General features: G+C 44.9%; 1 protein-coding gene across 2 annotated transcripts in view; it reads right to left on the bottom strand.

Annotated features, from left to right (window-relative positions):
* Positions 1–17,013, bottom strand: part of LOC126516248 (uncharacterized) — a 127,116-nt gene that overhangs the window by 51,644 nt on the left and 58,459 nt on the right. The window contains exon 1 of one of the 2 annotated variants that reach the window (XM_072287133.1): positions 7–4,008. The exons of the other annotated variant lie outside the window; for it this stretch is intronic. The gene's annotated coding sequence lies outside the window, so the exon portion shown is untranslated. Of the gene's footprint in view, positions 1–6; positions 4,009–17,013 lie in introns of those variants that run through there. 2 annotated transcript variants of the gene reach the window in all.

A 17,013-nucleotide genomic window follows, 5' to 3' on the forward strand; every position in this document is an offset into this window, starting at 1 on the left:
GCTTACCTTGACTCCTCTCGAAGTAGCGTCCAGTGGGCAGCGCAGAAAAAGACGTCCACCAGCTTGAGCGCCCAACACAGGAACGGCTCATTGCGGCAATTGGTCCTCCCCTTGAAGTAGCGTCGAGCGGACAACGAGGAGTAAGACGTCCAGGAATTCGAGCGCCGAACAGAGGAATGGTTCGTTGAGGCTATGGGGGCTTACCTTGAGGGCTCGTTCCACGCGACCCCGTGCCAGCGCGAGGTACGATCTATCTAGATGTATATGTAGAGCCTAGTTGTTAGCGATGATGATGATAGTCAAGCCTCAATTAATGGCGCAAAACCACTGTGAGTAATAAGCCACGAACCGGGTGGTAATATGATTGAGAAATGAAATGAAGTAGCTTAAAAATAAATAAATAAATAAATAAATAAATAAATAATAAAAAATGGGAAATACATGAATAATCCAAAATGAGAAATAAACCGATAATAAATGAAATAAAGTCGTGTATAATAAGGTAGTCAGCCTTGCCTAGATAAGTATATCGTAACACAACTTATTAATAAAATACATAGAAGATAGAAGTTAAAACGAGAAAGTTTCGAATAATAATATTATTAATATAACTGTGAATTTGTGTTTCTGCTTTGAATTTTGCACATTTACAGGTTATTGAAAGAGAAATATATCAGTCTTGGCAAATGCGAAATATTAATAAGCCAATCTTTTTGTGTCACAGAGGAAATTCTAACTGGCTCGGCAAACGTTCATTTGGCTGTATCCTAATACCGTTGCTCCACTTGAGAGTACAACAGTACTGCACAAAGGCAGTCTTAGATTTCGAAGCGGAATTTAAAAACATAGTTTTCGATGAGTAAAAAACCGCCGACAAGATAATAAAAAGCGATCGATGGATTCCGGCTCGTTGCAGAGGTGGCATAACGGGGATACCGCCACACCACATCTGTGCCCGTAAAAGCTAATTGGTGGGATACGGCATCGCCGCTTTGTGCATGATACTTTGAATTGCCACTTAGAACACCATTGTCTGTTGCAAGAATAACTTACATGCCTAAAGTCTGCAGATGTTGCTAATGTGAGTTTTCTTCTTTTTTTTTTGTCTTCGGTCGCAGAAAACTGCCTATATCTTGCTGCAGTGCAACGCGCAGTTGTCGGAAGCACAGATATCAACCGTTCTGGTAAATTGGCCAAGAACCAGGTAGTTCAATATAGAAATTAGAAAAATATTTATGAATCATTGTAACAAGATTTGTGAATAGGTATATGCGAAATATTAGATACTAGGGTATGATTTTATTAGAATGAAGGAATAAATCAAGAAAAAGATACGTAATTGACCTTGTAGAAATAACGAAACCTCCTGTTCTGATTCCGTAGTCGAAATCTTTGAGTTCTTACAATGAAGGCCTGGATGGCATCGACAACCCATTGAAAAAGAAGCTAAATAATGAAAACAGAAAAAAAGAAGAAAAATTGTAAATTGAACCTTCTCGAACCCTGACGCGTGACAGCCCTTGGCGCTTGCCCGCAGATGTGATCTTACGATGACTGGTCGAGGCGCGCCAGACAGGTGAGTCAAAATAGACGAGCTGGACAGGCGGAATGAAAAACGAAGTATTTTAGCATACCTGAATAGTTCACGTGGCAGGAGCACGTGCTGCCATACAAAAGGATGTTTCGGACGAGGGCATTATTTCGTAATTATTAACGCTCCGCTGCTTTTGACTTGCACAACAGGAAGACGAAAGTTTTGTTCCTCTGCGAGAATGTATGCGTGTCTAAGTGCTTGCGTCTTGTGTTTCGACCTGTAAACAAAGGGGCACAAGAATGCACATTTCACGCTTTCAGATAGCGCACAAAATTGGACGGATCAGCAGCGCTGACATGAAGGAACCTGCACAAATGTTTGGAGACCACAGAAGACGGCTGGAGAAGCGGTGGTCTTTAAGGTATGGAAAAACACAGAACGAAAGAACCCTTGCTTGTTCTAAGAACATAACGCTTTAATGGTTCGGCCGCTTATCCAAGCGAACCAGTCATCTCACGATCCGAGAAAATACGTATTTGAAAAGAAAACAAAAACTAACAACAAGAAATCCAGCTCTGCTGCACGCGCCACCACGCCGTTTCAAAAAGAGAAAAAGAAGGAAGCTCGTAGAATTAATCCATCCAGTCAGCTAGAATTCAATGGCGGCGTGCAGCTTCTCCTTTTACTACTATCTGCGTGCGTGCGCTGCAGTCTGTGATGTCGCACGCGCACGGGACTATGCGTTCTCTCCCTGCCGCTCAATAATACATGTGTTCCTGGTCTTAACACAACACACGCTTCTTGTTTGTTTCCCTCAGGCGAGCGCGTTCCCGTCGCGACGCGTCCTGGTTCGCTCGCCGTCAAGCTGGCTTCGCCGCTACACAAAACGAGTCCGGACGACGCAAAGGTGGGGCGACCTCATAAACAGTGCGACACGTACGCGCCCGGCATCTCCAGTGTCGCATTGCGCCCGTTGCGGCGTGACGCGACCCTGAAGGCAATCTATCGTCACGCGTTTATCGACACGTCTATCGTTGGGGCCGCATCACCCGTGATTACCTGTCTATGACCATGTGGCCTGCCCGCTACCCTATATACATGGTCTATTGTAGCCTCCGAGTCGAAGCTGGCAGCACCTATCTCACTGGTGGATACAGAGAGGAGCCTTTTACACGCGGTATCAACTCGTTTCATCAGTCTACAACAATGGTACATGCCCCTTTGGCGTTCTTTCGCCACCAGGAGGACTTTAACGGAAATACGAAGACCGACAAACCGAATTTGTTCGCGAACAGCTCCAACGTCTCGCAATATTCGCAAAAAAGAAAAAGAACAATGAAACAAGCGCAAATTTGTAAAATCTACGGACAGTTCGGGAGACCCTTGACACCTGGTACGCATAACGAAACGTATTTTGACGTTACAACCGTGCGTAATCTAAGTTGTCAGCGGAATTTTTTCAGGCGTCACTAGTGTCGCAGTCTAAGCACGCGGTGCAGCTAGTAAAGCCTGTAAAGTTGACTGATCTCTCGTTCCTATTTCATTCCTTTGGTCTTTGCACTTGGCGCAGTTGAAGTTACGAACTGTTTCCGAGTTGTCCAGCCTATACCGTTCTCGACGAATTAGGTGTTTCACATGCGGCTATTTACGCAGTGCTTTTTAAAACGATAGGTCGACTTACCAAATTTAAAAGCACAGATGCAAAATATCGTTTACCTCGGACGGCCTCCGACTTTGATTTTTCTTCGGAAGGATTGTTACTTATTATTTACGTCGGCTCTCTTTCTCTGACATTGAAACACAAAACCGTTCCAGGGCGATGCGCCGGCCTTCTCTCGTATGATGCAGCGCAAACTGAATGCGTTTTTTTAGAAATATCTCACAGATAGTAATCAGTAAGGCAGCAAATGATGCCCGCACGTAGACGTCGGACACAGTCACACTTGGGACATTAAACAATTTCGTATGCAGTAACAGTGGCGCGGAAGAACGCAGTTGACTGCGTTGACAGAAATTTGGCCGCCTTTTTTAAAGAAATGAGCGGAATCCTAAGAAGCAAAAAAAAAAAAAAAGACTACTTGTATACTTACTACGTGTATAACTTACTACGTGTATACACCGTAGTGGGGGATTACAAAATTTTGCACACCTAGGTTCATTAATGCGCACCTAAATCTGAGCGTACGAGCGTTTTATCTTATTTTTTATTTCGACGTCATCGTAATGGGATCGAACCCGCGACGTCGAGCCCGGCAGTGCAGCTTCACATTCTGAAATGTGTGAAAAATGAACCCAAACGCAAGCGCTGCCAGCCTGCCACACACCCCCTATTTAGTGATAGTGAAATGAGGCTTTGCTTAAAAAGAGTTTTGATTAGCGCGCACTTCTCGTCATTGACATCAACGGTCGTGCTGAGGAAGCAGCCGCGTCATTCATTCATTTGGCGATTGCGGAAGAACGCAGTCATTATAAGCCCTCTCATAAACCTTGTTTGAACAAAATAAATAAAAACAATATCCGGTAGAACTGACGTTTTGTAAGCGACAGCTTTGTTTGTGTCCCACATCGTAGCATGTTATGTAGCAACGCACACATGCACACATATGTATACATTACATATTTGCACAGACACACGTTGATACTTTTTCATAAGAGATTTCATTAAATGTCCACGCCTTCTTCCTTGCTTCCGTCTGATTTTCTTCCGATACCTGTTCAATCCTGCCCAACGCGTGTGTTGGACACAAGTGTCAAGCGAAGCTTTCTTTATTGCTGAAGCCTATAACGATAATACTTTATCGCACAATATTACAAATAAAACAGCGTACAAATCATTATAGGGTTTTACGTGCCAAAACCACTTTCTGATTATGAGGCACGCCGTAGTGGAGGACTCCGGAAATTTCGACCACCTGAGGTTCTTTAACGTGCGCGTAAATCTAAGTACACGGGTGTTTTCGCATTTCGCCCCCATCGATATGCGGCCGCCGTGGCCGGGATTCGACCCCGCGACCTCGTGCTCAGCAGCCCAACACCATAGCCACTGTGCAACCACGGCGGGTGGCTATAACATTGATGACACAGTTGTTGTTTTTGTTGTTACAGCTGGCACCGCGTTTGCAGAAAGAAATAGGGTCACAAGCCACGTGGACACTCGGCCGTAATTCGTGACCGAGGGGACTATATTTACGGCACTCCGCGCAGCTCGACCATTCCAAGATAATCATGATGGACAGCCGTGTATATACGCGAGAGGGCGATCGTGAGCCGCGTCTACCGCACACTGACACGTGGCCTTCGCCGCCTACCTAGACCTAGTTACGGAAGAACAAAAAACCAAAAAAAAAGGAAGTCTCGGTTGCCGAGGAACACGAACTCCTATGCGCACACGTCGCTCGAAAAATCTTGTCGACGTTGTCCCCGTATAGTTCGCGTAACAACTGGTCCCCCTCGCGTGCCTTCGCAACCCTCGATGCATTGCGCATGGCCGAATTCCCGAACTTTGCGGAGAAATGCATTGGCGCTCGAGTTAGCTGTGTGCTTCAATGCATGAAACGACGTTTTGTTAACAAATTAACTCGAAACCCAATGCATTCCTCCGCAAAGTTCGGGAATTTGTATCTCGAAACTGGTGCCGTCCTGAGAATCCGTTCCAAGTGGATCCGCCTTGAGAAGTCCACTGCTGGAACTTGTAAATTGCAATATGGGTCACAAAATGACTAGCTGAAAGTTAATTAATGAATTACTGTTAATTAGTCGATTCTGCATCTCAATTTTTTTTGCAAGTTTCGTCCGCCGCTTCGAGTAGGCCAGCTCATGAACTAGAATTGCGATATGTGCCACAGGCAAGCTTTAAGATTTTTGAGTGTTCGCTGAAACATCCTGTGCGTGCGTATGTATGTATGAATGTATGTATGTATGTATGTATGTATGTATGTATGTATGTATGTATGTATGTATGTATGTATGTATGTATGTATGTATGTATGTATGTATGTATGTATGTATGTATGTATGTATGTATGTATGTATTGCGGGGATGCGCGACTCTCACGCGTTCCCTGCTGTGTTCTTTTCTCGCATGGCTCCCGTCTCCTGCGCTCCGGCTTCGCCGCGTGGCCTGCGTGATGCCCGCGGCAGTCGGTCTGGTTGAGGCGCAGTACGAGAGCTGGCGCGAGTGTTGCGCTGCTAAAGCCGCCTACGGGGCGAGATTTTAGCTCGACGCCTTCAAAGTGTTAAGACACTTGTAGGGCAACATAAGACATGCGGCATAAAAGGCAGGTCAATCTTTACCAATGTTCACACAGCTAGAACTGTCCTTGAATGCTGTGACGGAATGTATGGGCGCGTGGCCATGTTGCAATTAGATCTGCACAAGGCGTTCGATAAAGTCGTACACGATGTTCTGTTCTCGATCCTAGACAATATCAATGTTGGAACCGTTATTACAGAAAGTGTTAAAATGATTGGTTGTATAGCGAAGCTGATAATTAATAGGCAGTTAAGTGATGGTATTCCTGTGCAGTCGTCTGTGAGACAAGGCTGTCCTTTATCCCCCCTGCTTTTCGCTCTCTACCTCGAGCCCTTTTGTTTGCGGCTGCTGAAGAGCCCACACATCCGGGGTTACACTTTTCATAAAACTGAAGTTCGAGTTTTAGCATATGCTGATGATGTAGCAGTGTTTTGTACGGACCATGACAGTGTTAAAGCAGTTGTACAAGAGGCTATAAAATTTTGTACTCCAAGTGGAAGTGCTATTAAATGGAAAAAGTGTCTTGGTTTTTGGCATGGGAATTGGCAATACAAGCCTGATACTTTTTGTAACATGCAATGGGCGGTAACTCCAGGCACCTACCTAGGTGTCCCCCTCTAACATTATCGAGATAGCAAAGAATATTGGGACAATGAAGTAGTGCGAATGAAAACCCACATCGGCAAATGGGGAGGGCACAAATTTTCATTGTTTGCAAGAGCCACCGTGTGTAATTTGTTTTTAGTCGCTAAAATCTTTTATGTGATGCAAGCGTTATGTCTGACGAGGATGTCTGTGCAAAAGCTGCATAGAGTATTTGCGATGTTTATTTGGGCCTCAACATGGGAACGTACAAGTCGTAGTAATCTGTTCCATAGAGTGTTGAATGGGGGGCTGGGGTTGTCTCATTTGTTCCTCAAACCCATTGTAAGCAGGTTTCTTTTTTTGCGTGATCAAAAGGATGCTTTTCTGAGAACAATGATTCAAGCTAGACTGCGTGATTCATTGCCTGATTATGTAGTGTCGTCCATGTATACGGGGCCAATGCCTTTAAGTGCTTTCTTGCGTGAAGTGGTCGCGTCTTTCCGAATACTAAAAGCAAGATTTTCTAGTGAATATCTGGCCGCTGTTACTAGTAAGAAGTTGTACAAAGAATTGTTGATGTATCCTTGCCTGTACCGTTGTATCGTACAGTGTTTTAGGTTCAGAACGAGATGTTCTTAAGTGAGTTAAACGAATGCCGGTAAGAGCTTCTGTTAAATCTTTCTTTTTTCAACTGCATACAGGCACACTCCCCGTGAAACCGTGACTGAAAAGCAAAGGCATTTTTGTACCTTGGTCTGTGAATTGCTTTATATGCAAAAAACCGGAGACGATTGAGCATATCTTTTTGGACTGTCATGACGCAGTGTTTTTGTGGGATATTCTAAAACGTAGCCTTAAAAAGGAATTGCCGTTAAGTGCTTTCGGGATACGCTTCCTGCCATGCGCGGAACCAGAGGGAGTACCTGTCGATCTGTTAATGCTTCTGTGCATGCACAGCGTGTGGCGAACGCGTATGGATATTAGACATGAGCGCATTGTTCAGGTCCCAGCACATGAATACTTCATTGAAAGTGTGTTATATATACGCGAATTCTTCTGTGCACAGAGTGATCCTCCTGATTGGCTAAGTGCTTTGGACAAAGTGACTAGCCTGCATCGTTCTTATCACGCCACACTGATCCGGCATTGACTAGTTGTTTTTTTGAGCCATGTAATATTCACATTGTATTTTCTTTTGCCAAGCCGGTAATATTAAATAATAAAAAAACTCGTGGCTGAGTGGTAGCGTCTCTGTTTCACAATCCGGAGACCCTGGTTCGATTCCCACCCAGCCCATCTTGCAAGTTCTTTTTTATTTATGAAGTGCCTCCTGGTGTTTATCGCTCACGGCCAACGCCGCCGACAGCGACGCCGACGACACCGGCTTTTCTGCGACACGAGCTCCTTAACGCTATCGCGTTAAAATATGAACGCCCCAAGCGACACTTTTGCGCAAACCGTTGTAGTGTTCTATGAGAACGATACATGTGCATGTTTTTTTTTTAAAGCGAATATCTTTCTTTGGCTATGTCGGCCGTTCTCGGAGTGGTCGGAGGCCGGACGCTAACATAGCGTGCGCGCGCTCTCACACAACCGAGTTACGGGATGAGACGCGTACCATTCAGTGCTGTTGCGCAAGGCCTTTGCGCGTCGTCATCATCATCATCATCATCATCATCATCATCATCATCATCATGATCATCATCAGCCTGTTTACGCCCACTGCAGCGCAAAGGCCTCTCCCATACTTCTCCAACTACCCCGGTCATGTATTAGTTGTGGCCATTTTGTCCCTGCAAACTTCTTAATCTCATCCGCCCACCTAACTTTCTGTCGTCCCCTGCTACGCTTCCCTTCCCTTGGAACCCTGTCTGTAACCCTTAATGACCATCGGTTATCTTCCCTCCTCATTACATGTCCTGCTCACGCCCATTTCTTTTTCTTCATTTCAACTAAGATGTCATTAACTCGCGTTTGTTCGATCCCTCACCCAATCTGCTCTTTTCTTATCCCTTAAGGTTACACCTATCATTCTTCTTTCCATAGCTCGTTGCGTCGTCCTCAATTTAAGCAGAACCCTTTTCGTAAGCCTCCAAGTTTCTGCCCCGTACGTGAGTACTGGTAAGACACAGCTGTTATACGCTTTTCTCTTGAGGGATAATGGCAACCTGCTGTTCATAATCTTGAGAATGCCTGCCAAACGCACCCCAGCCCGTTCTTATTCTTCTGATTATTTCAGTCTCATGATCCGGGTCTGCGGTCACTACCTGTCCCAAGTAGATGTATTCCTTTACCACTTCCAGTGCCTCGCTACCTATCGTAAACTGGTGTTCTCTTCCGAGACTGTTAAACATTAATTTAGTTTTCTGCAGATTAATTTTTTAAACCCACCCTTCTGCTTTGCCTTTCCAGGTCAGTGAGCATGCATTGCAATTGGTCCCATGAGTTACGCATGACATAAGCAAGGCAATATCATCAGCGAATCGCAAGTTACTAAGGCACTCTTCATTAACTTTTATCCCCAATTCTTCCCAATCCAGGTTTCTGAATACCTCCGGTAAACGCGCTGTGAATAGCATTGGAGAGATCGTATCTCCCTGCCCGACGCCTTTCTTTATTGGGATTTTGTTGCTTTCTTTATGGAGGACTAAGGTGGCAGTGGAGCCGCTATAGATATCTTTCAGTATTTTTACATAGGGCTCGTCTACATCCTGATTCCGTAATGCCTCCATGACGGCTGAGGTTTCGACTGAATCAAACGCTTTCTCGTAATCAATGAAAGCTATATATATAACGGTTGGATATATTCAGCACACTTCTCTGTCACCTGATTGGTAGTGTGAATATGGTCTATTGTTGAGTAGCCTTTACAGAATCCTGCCTGGTCCTTTGGTTGACAGAATTCTAAGGTGTTCCTGATTCTCTTTGCGATTACCTTAGTAAATACTTTGTAGACAACGGACAGTAAGCTGATCGGTCTAGAATTTTTCAAGTCTTTGGCGTCCCCTTTTTTATGGATTAGGAATATGTTAGCGTTCCTCCAAGAATCCGGTAGGCTCGAAGTCATGAGGCATTGCGTATAGAGGGTGGCCAGTTTTTCCAGAACAATCTGCCCACCATCGTTTACCAAATCTGCTGTTATCTGATTATCCCCAGCTGCCTTCCCCCTTTCCATAGGTCCCAAGGCGTTTTTTACTTCTCCAGGCGTTACTTGTGGGATTTCAAATTCCTCTAGGCTATTCTCTCTTCCATTGTCGTCGTGGGTGCCACTGGTACTGTACAAATCTCTGTAGAACTCCTCAGCCACTTGAACTATCTCATCCATATTAGCAATGATATTGCCGGCTTTGTCTCTTAACGCATACGTCCGATTCTTGCCTATTCCTAGTTTCTTCACTGCTTTTAGGCTTCCTCCGTTCTTGAGAGCATATTCAATTCTATCCATATTATACTTCCTTATGTCAGCTGTCTTACGCTTGTTGATTAACTTCGAAAGTTCTGCCAGTTCTATTCTAGCTGTAGGGTTAGAGGCTTTCATACATTGGCGTTTCTTGATTAAATCTTCCGTCTCCTGCAATAGCTTACCGGTATGCTGTCTAACAGAAATACGACCTACTTCTATTGCACACTCCTTAATGGTGCCCATAAGATTGTCATTTATTGCTTCAACACTAAGGTCCTCTTCCTGAGTTAAAGCCGAATACCTGTTCTGTAGCTTCATCTGGAATTCCTCTATTCTCCCTCTTACCGCTAATTCATTGATCGGCTTCTTATGTACCAGTTTCTTCCGTTCCTTCCTCAGGTCTAGGTTAATTCGAGTTCTTACCATCCTATGGTCACTGCAGCGCACGTTGGCTAGCACGTCCACATCTTGTACGATGCCAGGGTTGGCGCAGAGCATAAAGTCTATTTCATTTCTAGTATCGCCATTCGGGCGCCTCCACGTCCACTTTCGGCTTTCCCGCTTGCGGAAGAAGGTATTCATTATCCGCATATTATTCTGTTCTGCAAAGTCTACAAATAGCTCTCCCCTGCTATACCTAGTGCCTATGCCATATTCCCCTACTGATTTGTCTCCAGCCTGCTTCTTGCCTACCTTGGCATTGAAGTCGCCCATCAGTATAGTGTATTTTGTTTTGACCTTACCCATCGCCGATCCTACGTCTTCATAGAAGCTTTCAACTTCCTGGTCATCATGACTCGATGTAGGGGCGTAGACCTGTACGAACTTCAATTTGTACCTCTTATTAAGGTTCACAACAAGACCTGCCACCCTCTCGTTAATGCTATAGAATTCCTGTACGTTGCCAGCTATATTCTTATTACTCAGGAATCCGACTCCTAGTTCTCATCTCTCCGCTAAGCCCCGGTAGCACAGGGCATGCCCGCTTTTTAGCACTGTATATGCTTCTTTTGTCCTCCTAACTTCACTGCGCCCTATTATATCCCATTTACTGCCCTCTAGTTCCTCCACTAGCACTGCTAGACTCGCCTCACTAGAATACGTTCTAGCGTTAAACGTTGCCAGGTTCAGATTCCAAAGGCGGCCTGTGCGGATCTAGGGATTCTTAGCACCCTCTGCTGCGTCACAGGTCTGACCGCCGCCGTGGTCAGTTGCTTCGCAGCTTCTGGGGACTGAGGGCCGGGGTTTGATTGTTGTAGTCATATAGGAGGTCATAGTCATACAGTCAGTCATATAGTCACATAGGAGGTTGTAGTCATATAGGAGGAACCTCCTTTGCGGCGTCTTGGGATTCAAACGCTATGGTCCCTAATGGCCAGTGGCGTAGCCAGAAATTTCCTTCGGGGGAGGGGGGGGACTCAGGCAGCAGCTCGGCCCCCTCCTTACAGAATTTTTCGAGGGATCAATTAAATTAATAATAACTGCATTGGCATTGCAAGATGCTGCAAACAAATTCTTGAACGCTATGCATCGTCAAGTAAAATATGTATTTCTTCATAAAAGAATATACTCGTATGTCTCAAACATTGTGCTCGAAATAACTTATATCAGTGCTTCCATGTTTTCTGTCTATTTAATAAGTAAAGAAAATATCACACGAACTTTAGCATTATATCAGTCTGAAAGCAGCAAAGCAGTGCATGCCGCTGATATGAAAAATTTAAAGGCCATGAAATGAACAAGTTGAGGACAAATACTTTAATGAAACTTTAACGGTTAACGTCTCTGCCTTTCTCTCATTTGCATCTTTCTCTCTGTGTCATTCAAGAACCTTGTTTACGTATTTGTACATATGCAACCACCAAGAGAAAATCTCAATGACGCTGTCCTTTGTTAGAATGTACACATAGTATGCACGTGACGTCACATCAGTTGCTGTCGTCTGCTTCCGCTACCTTCCGCCATCTCGGGGTACCTCATCAACCAGCGCGTTCATATGTTATAACACTATTGGTATACTATTGGTTCACTATTGGTATACTATTCTAGTACACTGTAGCATAGGCCTATAGGTTCCCCAACATGGCGCTGCCATAAACCGGAAGTCGCGGAGTATCGTTGAATGACGTACGTGCATACTATGTATTGTGCAGGAGCTGCTTGTCATCGGTCGTGTATTGTTATTGCGCCGAAATTAACGTCACAACAGAGAGCACATATAGAAAGCAGCTGAGTTCTGCAAAATATGCGAGGGAGACTAAAATGAAAGTGAGCCAATGCTAATATACGACTAACGGCGTACTTTATTGAAAAGTAGTATCCATGAGCATTTCATTCCCGCCGCACAAAACTCGGGTTGCTGCTCCAAAAAGTCTATGTGACTCCTTCACGTCATCGTCCGACACGAATCTGGTTCCCCTTAGCTATTCTTTTCAAGTGCTCCAAAATGTGGAATTCACAAGACGACAGGTCTGGGCTGTATAGCGGATGTTGCAGCGTTTTCTACTTGCCAGTTTTGTGTTAACCACGTCAGCGTCGTGGGGACGGGCATTGCCGTGGAACAAGATGACCCCATTCCTCAATTTTCCACGTCGTTTGTTCTTCATTGGGACACGCAGCCGATCCGACGTTTTACAATATCAGAAACGATTGACAGTCAGCTCTCAGGTTTAGCAAATCGCTTTTGTCAAGAAAAAAAAATTCAACACCTTTCCGGCGGAAATGACGGCTTTTGCTTTCTTTGCGGGTGGTGAATTCAGATATTTCCACTGTAAGCTTTGGCATCGTGTTTCGGGCTCGTAGTAGTGGCACAATAATTCCTCCCCGGTCCCAATTGCAGACAAAAAGTTGTCACCCTCATTGTGATACCGGATTAGATGAGTCAAGGCAGCGCCGAACCTCTCTGTCTTCTGGGGTGTTTCAAAATCTTGGGCATGCATTGCGCACATAAGATCGGATAACCGAGGTGTTCATGAATTATGGTGTGACCCGAACCGTGACTGATATGTTCACACGCCCTGCGAATTCATCGATGCTTATCCTCCGTTCTTGTCTAATCAGCATTTGCAATTGTGTTGGGGTGATTGCACGGTGGCTTTGCCACGGTCTTGGATCATCTTTGCAACGTTCACGTCCTTTGAACTGTTTTCTCCATAGACTTTCATATTAGTATAACTATTAGTAAATTAGTATATTAGTGTGTTAGTAAATCTGGCGCTGCGATCGTTCACCCACCATGGGAATGATGGGAAGTACAGGCTACAGATTGGCATTCTGTTGACTGGCGAACCAGTCTACAAGTGTTTTGGCAGTTTTGGTTCGCTCCAAGAGCGGTTGCCATGATGCAGTGATACAGTGCAACGCAAAGCTCTCTGCCTTTGTTCTGTTGCTCGAAGTGGCGATAGCGCACTGGGCCAGCGGATATTTGTGTCAGGGTGTGGTGTCGAAGCCCTGAACGTTGAAAGAACATGTTTTGACCGTTTGGACCTTGGTTTGTTAAGTGTGTTAGGTTGGTGCTGTAGGGTTACGTGTTTTACGAAACTTGAGAATAGGAAAAAGAAGGTACTACTGATACCTGTACTTCCAGTGGCTTGACAATCACATTTTATTGAGGGCTTCATTATGCATTGCTTGTTTATGTGCTTATTGAAATGTGTGTTTTAGGACTTTGAGAACACAAACTTACTTGTGGTAGGAAAGGTTGCTGCTTCCTGGCTGTAGCCTAGTGCCGCAAAAGAGATAAGTGCAAAGCCACGTGATAACGCTTCGGAAGCGGTACGTCAACATAATATATAATGAAACATACTCGTAGGAGGCCACAAGCGTCCTAGCTATCACTGCAGCAGATGTGCTTAAAGTACTTGAAGACGTTCGACAATTATGACAGCCGACGCTGCTTTTCGGAAGAGCGAGAGAGTTCGCAAGTGCCTGTCGTCTGCGAGAAAAGTCTCGTGTGTTTGCAGCGAGCAGGCATCGTAGCAGACGACTCTTCTGGAATTCCTCTCAAGGGCGCAACAGTTTCTCAGAATACAAAATTTTTATTTCCATAATTATTTTGAGTAGTTTTATATAAGTACATGCACGGTTGTTATTGCTGTTGTAACAATAAATAAATCATTATTATCTGGCCTTAAATCGGGAGCAGAATCGCACAAGAATGCATACGCTGGTGTGCCCTAATGATAAGTCATAGTAAACCGTGCTTCAATTTTAAAGTCATACAAAGTTTATGCAACATGTTGTACATTATATAAGATACTTCAGAAATAAAAGTAAATTTTACGCGATAATATTTGGGTATAGCTTTGTTTACTGCTCCCCAAGCAAATGCCACTAGTCTAAAGATCGAAGTCAGTGCGTAACCTGTACTTCCCATCATTCCCATGTAGGTTGAGGCAACGCCCACGAATGCCCCCGTATGCACTAGCATCACATTTCCCTCTAGGGTATTTATTTAGAAACTCTATGGCTTTCTCCAACGCTTCACAGTGGCCAGTGAAATGCAATGTTCAACGTACACGGCAGCAATAAGGTGACCAATTTCTTTTTCGGAAACATCTTCAGCTGCCAAAAACCTCGCGACGCCACGCTGTTAAATTTTGGAGTATAAATTATGCCACAAAACCAAGTTCAACCCAGTGCACGAGGGCATTAAAAGTCCCGTCACCAGGCCGCATAGCAAATTTTGGTTATACGCTGGAAGTTGTTACGTCTCCTCTAGGGATCATTTTGCCGCAAAAATGTTTCATATCGGCTCATTAATAGCCAAGATAATAATATTTCAGTGTCGCGAACCAATGATTTCAGGAGGCGAGCTCCACTGCATAGTGAGACTCTCTCCATTCGCCCCGTATAGCCTCCACGTGTGAAATTCCTTCCCTGCGTTCCCCATAGTGGACCTTGAAGATCGCGTCACACATACATTATGGGCCCCGCCTTCACTTTTTTTTCTCCTACGCTTTCACTCGCACATACAGCACGCTGCGCGTAACATGTTGGCCACAGTCGAATGCCTGCTTTGGGCACCCAATGCGGCTACTGACGGAATATTGAAGAAAACGTGATACGGTTGGTATAGAGAGAACCATAGGCGAGGGTTGCCTGTGGCTTATATCACAATTCTACTTCATGCGCAGGTCTACTCGAAGCGGCGGACAATACTTGCACAAAAATTGAGATGCAAAATCGACTAAATAATAAAAATTCACTAATTAAGTTTTTACCTAATTCTATTATGGCCCATATTGCATTTTACAAATTAGCCATGTAGTTCGCAAGGCAGATCCACTGGCAACGAATTTTCAAGATGACACCAGTTTCGAGATATAAAGTCCCGAACTTTGCGGAGAAATCCATTCGTTCCAGTTAATTTGTTAAGAAAACGTTGTTCCATGCACTGAATCACACAAGTAACTGGAACCCCAATGCATTTCTCTGCAAAGTTCGGGAATTTATACTATGTACCTCGACACTGTTATCGTCAGGAAAATTCGTTCCAAGTGAATCCGCCTTGTGAACTCCATGGCTAGAATTGGTAAATTGCAGTGTGCGTCATACGAAAATCAGCCCGAAAGTTAATTATATAGTTATTTTTAATTGGTCAATTTCGCATTTAAATTTTTTGAGCAAGTAGTGTCCGCCATTTCGAGTAGACCGGCTCATAAAGTGGAATTCAGCTATCTGCCACTGTACAATGCGTTGGTGGGCTAGTTGGTGATAATCCATAATTTGTTTAGCGCAAAACAACGGACACAAGTAAGACGACAGGACAAGGCGCAACTCTCAACTGATTGTGTTGTGCTTCACTGTTGAGCAGCACTGACCCGATTGCACAGTAATAACAAACTTCGCCAATCGGCTACAGATTATTGCTATAATACTCCAAGTGTTCCAAAAAAGGCATATTTTTCCCTTCCAAAAGTGCTCCAAAATGCAGGTGTGCCTTCGCCTAAACTGCTCTAGAAGATTTATCCAACGCCAAGAACTGCTCCAAATCCTAAACTGTCTGGACAACCGCTATTGGTGGCTTTCAAAAGGACAGATTGCATGGTGGGCTAGTTGGTGTGGCATTATTTACACAGTAGCTCAGAAGGACGGCGGTGCGGTTGCATCAGCGAGGGATTACGTGAGCACTGGCATAACATTGAGAAACTAGCCTTATCAGGCCACCTTGTCGCGCATTGCGCACGCTGCGGATGCAAGCCTCTGTTTGACCGCACTCATTTGCTGGCCGCAGACAATGACCAGCTCAACAGAGAAACTGAATAAGCTGCAGACATTAGGAAAATAAATTGTGTTAAGTTGCCCGTTAGTCTTCTTATCAGAGAAAGAAATGTTCTGGCATTTATTCTGGTCCTTGAGAACGCGCATGAGCGCGTAGCGGGTTGCTCCCGCGTCGGTACAGAAAGGCCGAGCGCCTCTGGCGAATCGTGGGTCCGATGGACAGCCCGTAGCTGTGCTTCAAGGTCAGGGCTCCTTAGGGCAGCTTCCATTTGCATGACCAACGCCGCCGCAGTCGCGTAACTCGTCGCACTGCCAGAGCATGTGTTCCAAGTTAGCTACGTCTGAGCATAGCTCGCAAATATTGGTTGATCGTATCTCTGGATATATTCTGTATAACAATGCCACGTTAGGGTATGCCCTGACCTCAAGTAACCAGAGCATTGAAGCCTGTGTTCTGCATAGTTTCCTGTGTGGCAGAGGTTATCTCCGTGCCATGTAAAAATGTTTGGCAAGTTCGTTATATGAAGAGGGAGGGTCCCACTTGTCCATAAGCTCAGCGCCGTGCCACACGGTAGCTACACAGTCGACGACTCTTAATTCGCGCAGCTCTGTGGGCCGATTCGTTGAGGTTTCGCCAGAGGTTGTCGAGAATGGGGGGCTTTCCCAGCTTGGGGATGAGTATGGTGGTGGCCCTTTTCCACATCTCCGGTGCTCTTCAATGTTTTCACATCTGGTCGACGACGTGCATCAGGCACTCCATCGACTTTGTCAAGTTCCTCGATGCTCAGTTTGTAACTCTACCTGAACCCGGCAGTTGTAAATCAAGTTGCTTCTCTTTCTCTTGTTGCGTTAGCCACCTCCAGTTGAACTTGCTGGGTTGATTGGTTTATGCATCTTCCTTCTCACTTCCTTATGTTCTGCAACATATATATCGCACTGTGTCCCATCTGTTTCGCCATCCGTGTGCATGTTTCGTGTGACCTCATGGAATTGTCCGCTTGGAAGAATTTTCTTATA

The sequence above is a fragment of the Dermacentor andersoni genome, chromosome 3 (genome assembly GCF_023375885.2).
Source record: "Dermacentor andersoni chromosome 3, qqDerAnde1_hic_scaffold, whole genome shotgun sequence".
NCBI lineage: Eukaryota > Metazoa > Arthropoda > Arachnida > Ixodida > Ixodidae > Dermacentor > Dermacentor andersoni.